The sequence below is a fragment of the Caretta caretta genome, chromosome 1 (assembly GCF_965140235.1).
Source record: "Caretta caretta isolate rCarCar2 chromosome 1, rCarCar1.hap1, whole genome shotgun sequence".
NCBI classification, from domain to species: Eukaryota; Metazoa; Chordata; order Testudines; family Cheloniidae; genus Caretta; species Caretta caretta.
In genome coordinates, this window is record NC_134206.1 from 187,746,573 (window position 1) to 187,756,927 (window position 10,355).

A 10,355-nucleotide genomic window follows, 5' to 3' on the forward strand; every position below is an offset into this window, starting at 1 on the left:
ATTAGTCCCAAAGTATTTCAAAATCACAAACTCAGGAGGCTTTTATTATTACACCGTATCTGGGGTGCTCCAAAATCTCAGTGCCTAGGGGCATCTTACTGCTGCACCATGGCTAGTAGTAGTTACCCAGGACAGAGCTGCACATGAGGCCTAGTGCTTCACAATGCTGCAGCCCATACCTGGAGCAATTTGGTGTCTCACGTTTTACAATCATAATTTGGGAAGAGAAAGCTTGTGAAACTAAAGTAAAATCCAAATATCTTTTTCATTTGAGAAACACCTGCTTTGGAGATTTTTATGATCCTGTGTTCTGCATATGTAACGCCGACAGACCCAGTCATCGACAGGCGGGATCAAACCGGGAACCTCTGGAGCTTAGTGCATAAGCCTCTACAGCATGAGTTAAAAGCCAACTGGCTGTTAGCTAATGCTGTACAGCAGACTCATATAACTCTCTAAGTGGTATTGGTGCCACTAAGTGGTACAGAACACCACACCCAGAAGGTATGTGGGTTACACATGCCCTTAGGAACGTGAAGAAACTGAGGAGTGTCTGGGAGACAAAGAGGTTAGGGGGAAAGTGTATAGGAGATCAAGATGTTTGATGGTGGTTTGTGCAAGGTAGATCAATTGGGGGATTGTAATCCAGGAGCATCCATGGAAGATAAAAGGATTCAAGGGAAGTCTGTGGGAAGTGAACAAATTAATGAGAGGACCTATGATAGACAAAGAATATGAGAGTAGTCTGTAAGAGATGGAATGATCAAGAGGGGTATGGAAGATGAAGAGGGTAATTGTGATGGAGTATACAAGCCCACACTGGACAACAAGGGGTTAAGGAACTACTCTGGGCTCTGCCAGCCCTGCCCTGGCCACACCCGCCAGGCATGCACTGGTTGGTGGAGGAATCAAAAGGGAAGCAGAACAGCTCACTTGTGGGCAGACATGAGAAGAAAACAGATCTTCAACCCTCAGCTCCTGAGAAAAGGGCCAAGGGAAGACAGGATCTTCCCTGACAACAACTGCCTGAGGGCTCCTCCCTGAGAGAAGGAAGAGCTTCATCCAGATATACCCTGAAAGGGAGGCATTCCCCTCCGTCTCGTGTTAACACAGTTTGTTTGTGTTAATTTCCCCTTTTTGTTTATGGACCAAAGGGAGAGACTTGGAAGTGACCTGGTTGGAGGGCCAAGTCACAGGAAGAGGCAGCTACCGCAGACCCAGAGCAGCGAGTGGCAGCAGACCCCCATGGAGAGAGAACTGCCATGCCTGACCATGAGGCAGTGCCAGCAGGGAGCTGACCCCTTCACAACTGATGGAGGATGGGGGCATCCTTCCCAGCCCTGGAGAGGAGGGAGGACTGAGTGACCTGACCCAGACAGTCAAACATCCTCAACCTAGATATGTGGGTTGGTAGATCAGACAACATGGACCTAGAGTGTCTTCTCAAATGGATGATCAAGAACTAGAAGCAGCAACAGTAGCAACACCTCCTGCAGCAAATGAGTGCCCAGCAGCAACAGCTGGTCCAGGAGTTAGAGGCAAAATAGCAAGAACAGCAGTAAAGACTGATCCAACAGAGAGTGGTCTTGATGCAGCCTCAAGGTATCCCTGGGGCGTCCTCTCTGGGAGCTGTAGGCCTGGGTCTAGTGGCCCTACCTGTGCCAGCAAAACTCAAAGATGGGTCTTAAGGACAACCTGGAGGCCTTTCTGATAACATTTAAGCAAGTGGTGACAGCAGCCCAATAGCCACCTGACCAATGGGCCACTCTGTTGATACCTTTCCTGATGGGACCAATGCAGACTGCATATTGGGGGCTGGATACAGTATCTGCCCAAGACTATGCACAGGTGAAACTGGCCTACTTGACTACTTTGACATCACAGAGGAGACCTTCCAACAGAGGTTCTGTGGAGAAAAATACCCCTGGGGACCCCGGCCTTGTGTGGTTGCCCAGAAATTAAGAGGCCTATGTTGGAGGTTGATAAAACTGGAGACTCAGACTGGAGTTGAGGTGGCTAAGCTTATTGTGGTGAAGCAGTTTGCTCACATACTTCCAGCTGGTTGTAGGGCAGGGGTGGGCAAACGTTTTGGCCTGAGGGCCACATCTGGGTATGGAAATTGTATGGTGGGCCATGAAAGCTCACGAAATTGGGGCTTGGGGTGCAGGAGGGGTTGAGGGCTCTGGCTGGGGGATTGGGCTCTGGGGTGGGGACAGAAATGAGGAGTTCAGGGTGTGAGAGGGGGCTCCGGGCTGGGGCAGGGTGTTGGGGCACAGGGGTGGGTGGGTGAGGGCTCTGTCTGGGTGTGTTGACTTTGGGGTGGGGCTGGGGATGAGGGGTTTGGCATGCAGGAGGGTGCTCTGAACTGAAATGGAGGGGTTCAGAGGGCGGGAGGAAGATCAGGGCTGGGGCAGGAGGTTGGGGCATGGGGGAGGAGTAGGGAGCTCAGGGGTGCAGGCTCTGGGCGGCGCTTACCTCAAGCAGGTCCCGGAAGTGGTGGCATGTCCCAGTGGTGGCATGTCTCTGGCTGCTACGTGGAGGCATGGCCAGGCAGCTCTGAGCACTGCCCTGTCCACAGGTGCCTCCCCTGCAGCTCCCATTGGCCATGGTTCCTGGGCAATGGGAGCTGCGGGGGCAGCACTTGGGGTGGGGACAGCATGTGGAGCCCCCTGGATGCCCCTGCACGTAGGAGCTGGAGTAGGGGACATGCCACTCCTTCCAGGAGCCACACGGAGCCACGGAACACGTGGAGCGGGGCAAGCCCCCAACCCCGCTCCCCAGCTGAAGCACCAGAGCATGACAATCCCTGGACCCTGCTCCCCAGCGGGAGCTCAAGGGCCAGATTAAAACATCTGAAGGGCCGGATGCGGCCTCCAGGCCAGAGTTTGCCCACCCCTGTTGTAGGGACTGGGTGCTCAAAAACTGGCCAGAGTCCCTTGCCGACACAGACTAGCTGATGGAGAATTATTTAGCAGAGGAGATAGCTCTGACTGTCTCACATGAGAACTACCTGAGGCCAAAGGGGCCCCTCAACTGAACGGAAAGCCCACCAGGGAGCAAGCAATCAGACAGGGTGGTCTCAGAAGTACCCGCCTCTAAGGGGACCAACAAGCTGCTGAGCCCTGGACTGGGCTGTTGTGGGAAATCCCAGTATCTCAGGCCCCAACCTGGACAAAGGCCCTGGGAACTCCTGTGAGCTCCTCCACTGGGAAGCCAGGAAGGGAGAGCAGACAAGTCAGATAGGGAAGGCTCATGGCCAGCAGCCACTCAGCTGGCAGCAGGAGCTTGTTTTTCATGTGGGCACTAGGGTGACCAGATGTCCTGATTTTAAGGTACAGTCCCGATATTTGGGGTTTTTTCTTATATAGGTGCCTATTACCCCCGCACCTCCTGTCCTGATTTTTCACTATTGCTATCTGGTCATCCTAGTGTGCACCCAGCTCACAGGTAACATGAGTGCCTCTATTTGGAGTGTGTGGACAGGGGTGGATAGCAGAAAGCCATGCCTGTAAGTGAACTCCAGCTAAAGTAATGGTCCCTGTGCAAATAAATGAAACTGAGGTAATGGGGCTGGGGAATTCTGGGCGTGGGAAGACCCTAGTCCAGGACATCTTCATCCCAAACCCTGAGATCCCCTGGAGAGACTCTTCACAGAATCACAGAATATCAGGTTTGGAAGGAACCTCATGAGGTCATCTAGTCCAACCCCCTGCTCAGAGCAGGACCAATCCCCAATTTTTGCCCCAGATCCCTAAATGGCCCCCTCAAGGATTGAACTCACAACCCTGGGTTAGCAGGCCAATGCTCAAACCACGGAGATGTTAAAAGCTATCCCAGTGCACATGTGCAGTTGACTCTAGGGAAAACACAAAGTCCCTTGCAGAGGGGCTGGCTCTGAAACTAACCTACCCCATTATCTTGGGTCAGGATTGAGAGTATTTCTCTGAGGTACTGATAGGGTTTAAACCCTAACTCCAAACACCCCAGAGGGAGTAGCTGAGGGGATCCTTGGTAATGGGAGCCCAAAACCTGAAATGCTAGCAGGTGTAGATGTGGAGCTGAACCCTGGAAAGGGGTACCTGGACCAAGGGAAGTTCCTTCAGAAGGACCTCCTAACAGCAGAGCAATATTGTCCCCCCTACAGGAGAGGGACATCCTAATCAGAGAGACAGACTTCATAAAGGACCAGAGGGAGGACGAAATCTTGAGCCAGACTTAATGATAAACTGTCTGTGATTAACAGGGAAGTGATAGACCCACAGCGAGCAGAGCGGTACCCACAGTTTGAGCTCCAGGCAGAGTGACTGTACCAGTTGGAGAAAGACCAACTGACAGTGGAAGTTCAGTTGCAGCTCGTCATTCCATAGCGTCGTAGGCACGAAGTCACGCAACTGGCTCATGCTGTCCCCTCTGTGGGCCACGTCAGTCCTGGAAAGACCCTGGCCAGGATTTTGGATCGCTTCTTTGGCCAATAATTCACCAAGAAGCTAGATTTTTACAGCTCCTGTCCCAAGTGACAACTCTTAGGACCTGAAGCGGGGACAAAAGTCACTCTGGTCCCACTCCCCATAGTCACTGTTTCATTCGAAAGGATCAGAATGGACCTCATTGGATCCTTGGGAAAAAGTGCAGCTGGGCACAAATACACATTAGTGAAAGTTGATTATGCTACCCTCTATCCTGAGGCAACCCTTTTGTGCAACACCATTGCAAAAACTATTGCCACTATGCAAAAAGTATGCAAAAAGTCTTTGCCAGAGTAGCAGTATCTAAGGAGATCCTCACTGATCAAAGCACCAACTTCACATCTTGGCTACTGAAAAGATATGCAATCTTAAAAAAAAAAAAAAGACGTTACATAGATCTGTCTATCATCCACAAAGGGATGGTCTGGTTAAACAGTTCAACAAGACCCTGAAAAGAATGTTTAAAAGATTTGTTGCTGAGTACCTCTGTCATTTCAGTCAGCTGATCCCTCCCCTGTTGTTTGCTATTTGAGAAGTCCCCCAATCATCAATTGCAGGGGTCAGCAACCTGTGGCACGCGTGCCAAAGGTGGCATGCAAGCTGATTTTAAGTGGCACTCTGCTGCCAGTCAGGATCCCGGTCGCTGGCCCCGCTCATCCCACTGCTGGCCTGGATGGACGGAACCCCAGGCCAGCAGCGGGCTGAGCGGGGTTGGCAGCCGGGAGCCCAGTCTGGCAGTGCGGGCGGAAGACGGAACCCCAGATCGGCAGCGTGCTGAGCCGCTCAGCCTGCTGCCGGTCTGGGATTCTGTCTGCCAGCCCCTGCCAGCCGGGGTCCTGGCCACCAGCCCTGCACAGCCCGCTGCCAGCCCAGGGTTCCGTCCATCCAGGCCAGCAGCAGGATGAGCGGGGCTGGCAGCCAGGACCCCAGACTGGCAGCAAGCTGAGCCGCTACCGGTCTGGGGTTCTGTCTGCTGCCCGCGCTGCCAATCTGGGGTTCCGGCCACCAGCCCCTGCCAGCCGGAGTCCCGGCTGCCGGCACTGCTTAGCCCGCTGCCAGTCTGGGTTTCCATCAGGGGCCCCCGGTAAATGTAAAATTTATTACTGGCACCTGAAACCTTAAATTAATGAAGACTTTACACGCCACTTCTCAAAGGTTGCCGACCCCTGATCTATTGGATTCTCCTTGTTTGAACTCTTATATGGGAGACAACCCCAGGGAATTCTTGATCTGATCCAAGAGATGTGGGAAGGATGGAGAATGTTATACAATCTGCACTGAAACTCTGGGAGAGGCTTGAAACCCTAGGAGCTTTTGCCAAAGAAAACCTCCTCAGTGCTCAATGGACCCGGGAGCAAGCCTACAACAAAGGGTGCATATGCACATATTTAAGTTGGGTGATCAGGTACTATTTCAACTCCCAAGTACAGAGTCCAGGTTATTTGCTAAATGGCAAGGACTATATGAAGTAGTATGGAAAGTTGGGCCAGTTAACTACGATATCAGGCAGCCCCACAAGAGGAAACTTATCCAGGTCTACCATGTTAACCTTCTGAAGTCATGGAATTAGCAAAAGAGCTTATTTATCATGTCTTATCTCCCTGAGCCAGAACTGGGGCTCCAAGTGCCCAACTCACTGGACCTTGACCCTGTGCAGAAGGGGGAACCCTTCCACCCGGACCCAGTGACAAGCCTCATAAAGACCTTCTCAACGGTGTTTGTCTCCCGGCCGGAGCAGATTCATCTCATGCACCACCATATCCAAACAAAACTTGGGCAATTTGTCCAACAGGAGAATCCATGGTCACTCCTAAAAAAATGCAGGATGCCATGAAGCAAGAGGTCTTGGCAATGTTGGAACTCGGGTCATTGAAGAATCCCGCAAGCCTGGTTGTATTGGTCCCAAAGCAGGACAGTAGTATTTGGGTTTGCATAGACTTCAGAAAGGTCGACACTGTTTCCAAATTTGATGCTTACTCCATGCCCCAAGTAGAAGAGCTATTAGACCAGCTAGGTGAGGCCTGATATATCACCACGTTAGATTTAACGAAGGCATATTGGCAGATCCCACTCACGCTGCAGCACAGGAGAAAACGGCCTTTGCCACACCATTTGGCCTCTATCAAATTAGGACTAAGGCCTTTGGTCTCAGTGGTGCCCCAGCAATATTACGGTGTCTCATGGATCAGATTCTTCAACCACATGGCTCGTATGCAGTAGGCTATTTAGGTGATATGGTCATCTACAAGGAGGAATAACAAACACAAGTCGACACCGTACCAGGTCCTATAGGGGGCTGGGATAACAGCAAATTTATCAAAGTGCAAGTTTGGGAAAAAAGAGACCATCTGCCTGGGATATCCTTTCGAGAAGGGCCAAGTCCAGCCCCTCATAGGCAAATCCAGGCCCTCAAAACATGCCCACACCCAGTCATGAAGAAGTAAGTCCAAAGTTTTTTGAGCCTCGTAGGCTAGTACTGCTGATTTGTGCCAGGGTTTTTGATGACAGCAGCCTCCTCTCAGACCTCATCAAGGACAGTAGCCCCAAGAAGGTGCACTGGTCTGAGGCCTGAGAAAAGACCTTTAAGAAATTGAAAGAGCACTTGTGTAAAGAGCTTGTCCTGTTCAGTCCTGACTTCTCAAAAGAGTTCATTTTACAAATTGATGCCTCAGAAGTGGGACTAGGTGCAGTACTGTCCCAGGAGACAAATGGAAAGGAACACCCTGCACTCTATTTGAGCTGCAAACTGTTCCGTTGGGAGCAGCTCTATTTCGTGATAGAAAAGAATGGTATTACACCCTGGGAAATCCATTCAAGCTCATCACCAGTCATGCTTCCTTAATGTAGTTAAATGCCATGAAGGACACAACTCCCCAGGTTATGTGGTGGTAACTGTCTCCCCAGGTAACATCTTGAGGGGGTGTGCGTGTGATGGGCTTTACAAACCCCACATTATACAACAAGGGGGTTAAGGAGTCGCTCTGGGCTCAGTCTGCCCCACCACATCACACCTGCAAGGCAGGCACAGGCTGGAGGAGGAGTTAAAAGAGAAGCAGAACAATTCACTTGAGGGCAGACATAGGAAGAGAACAGACCTTCAACCCTCAGTTACTGAGGAAAGGGCCAACGGAAAGCAGGATCTTCCTTGATAGCAAATGCCTGAGGTAAGGGAGGGTCTGATCCTGATACACCCTGAAAGGGAGGCATTCCCCTCCCTCTCTTGTTAAGAGTTGGTTTGTGTTAATTCCCCTTGCTTTTTGTTTATGGACCAACCTGGAAGGGGAGAGACTTGGAAGTGACCTGGCCAGAGGGCCAAGTCACAGGAAGAGATAGGACACCACAGACCCGGAACAGCCTGCAGCAGCAGACCCCAGTGGAGGGCGAGCTACCACGTCTGGCCGTGAGGAGTCGCCAGTGTTGAGCTGACCTCCTCACATAATAGAAATTCTCCAGGTTCTGTGGGAGTTGGGGGGATGTGCTGAGGTCTGTAGAACATGGAAAGGTGATGAAACAGCTTGTGTGAGAGGAAGAGGTGGTGAGGTTGATGGAGATTAGAATTTGCTTGGAAAATATGGGAGATTGGAGTGGGGCCTGTGGGAGAGGGTGAAATTGATGAAGGGGACATGGAAAGGTTGTGAAGTGACATCTGTGGGAGACTAAGAGGTTAGCAGTTGAGGGTGGGGGGACTGGAGTTTTTGGAATGTGTAGAAATGTTGTGAGAAATTGCTCCTTCTTGTGTGTCTGCTCCACTCTGCATGGCAGTATGGACTATGGCTCCACCTTTTCCCCTCTCCATCCCTTTTTGGGCAATTTATTGTTCAGAGGAGCTGCCATTGTGTGTGGCCCTTGTTTAGGCTGCACAATGGGAGAAAGAGGCTCCTACAATCCCTCCTTCTTGCACACTTGAAGAGATGCTCACAATCTAGCCCTAGTAGAGAGAGGCTGATTTATGAGGCAGCATAATCTTCTCGGTCATTTTAGAGGTTCAGATAGTCTGCCTTATCATCCCTTTAAAGTTTTTTAGCTAGACCACATTGGATGTATATACTAGAAAATGAGACTATAACAAGTATACGTAGTCATGACCCAGGGAGAACCTTTCTAAATGTAAAGAATGTTCTGCAGAGCTTCTGGAAAACACAGGGTTAATAAGTACAGGGCTTGGAAATAAACTATATGTGCCCATATGCCCTACCAGAACTTCTCTGAGAGCTGCTGTCTTGTTATCCAGAAGCTCAGTTCTCATTTTAAAGAAAAGTCTCTAGTTGCAAAGAAAACCTCACAAATGTGAACTGAGTGTAAAGGATGCAGAGGTGTCTATGTGAGTCTTCAGGGAGTCTGAGAGGTGTGGACTGTCCTAGTCATCTCAGGGAGGTGTTAACTCACATGCACAGCAATGATAATTTAAATGTCAATGTTGTTTGTATTTCATTCATTGTGCAAGAAGGAGGGGGAGGATCACAGATCTGCACAATTGTTTTATTTTGGTTCCACAAGTAGGTGGCATTTAGGTGATACCACCACGTCTTTTGGAATATCTGTACAGTCTACTGTGAGCAATATCTCATTTTGGCACCTCACATAGAATATCAGGATTGAAAGGGACCTCAGGAGGTCATCTAGTCCAACCCCCTGCTCAAAGCAGGACCAATCCCCAATTTTTGCCTCAAATCCCTAAATGGCCCCCTCAAGGATTGAGCTCACAGCCCTGGGTTTAGCAGGCCAATGCGCAAACCACTGAGCTATCCCTCCCCCCTCACATGAGTGGAGCTTATTTTGTAGACAGAGCTTAGAAGAGTCCCACTTTTTTTGGGCTCTGTCTGATTCCAGATACTCTAGGCGTCTCTGCACTCAGGAGCAGTACTGATTCTGTCACTTCCCATTCATTCTTCTGTTACAATCACCCTGGCCTCTGTGAGCTCCTGCCTGCACCAACATCTTCACCTCTCTCTCTCTCCCCCACTTCTCCCAACAGGTGTTTTTCCATGACTTCCATTCCCCCATCAAGCTGTTCACAGTGAGCCCCATGAGCCCCTAAAATTTCAGCCAACTATACTGCCTCCAAATTAGTCAAAGGCAACCAACAGGTTAAAACACATTTCAGAGTTTCTAGGCCAAGCTGCCCTGGAATGATGATCAACCATACACTGTTAGGAAAGTATTCATGTAAAATACTAGACAGGATATCACCTCCATTTTTGAATGCTTATATCTTTCAGTTGCCTTGTCTGGTTTATTGATTTGCCTCAGTCTTCCAGAAAAATTCTATCCTGGCATAAGATCACAACACAAATACCTAGAAAGATAAATCATACCTGTGAAATTTCAGGTGGAGTGGTTTACCTTTGGTGAAGTTATGTGCTGGGAGACAAACTGGGTTTATAATGGAAAGCTAGCCTCGTCATTAACTATGGAGAGACCGATAACTCTCCATAATCAATCAGTCACTTAGACTTCTTTATAGCATCCTTCATGCCAACACGCCTGCGTGGTTTATAGTCATTAAATTAGAGAATGCACCACACAATGGACAAGGCTAGATCCATAAATCTTAAGACCTGATTCAGACTTATTCAAGGACTCTGAACAAGTAACCATGAGAGGGAAAATGATTCCATTCACAAGAGGGGACTGGAGGCATAAAACTGAACCAAGGGAAGGGGGGTGATGCTGGCAGGAAGAGAGAAGCATTTAAAAGAACTTACCCTCTATAACATCCCCCAACCAGCTATGGCATCTGCTCTCAGATGGATGTTGGTTTGCAGCCTTGTGGTCCTTTTGGATTTCTCAGTACTATTAGATGCCCAAATAGTCAAGTAGCAAAAAATGCCCACTTCTATCTATGACTGGTCAGGAGATTGCACTTCATACTGTCAGGAACACGCCTGA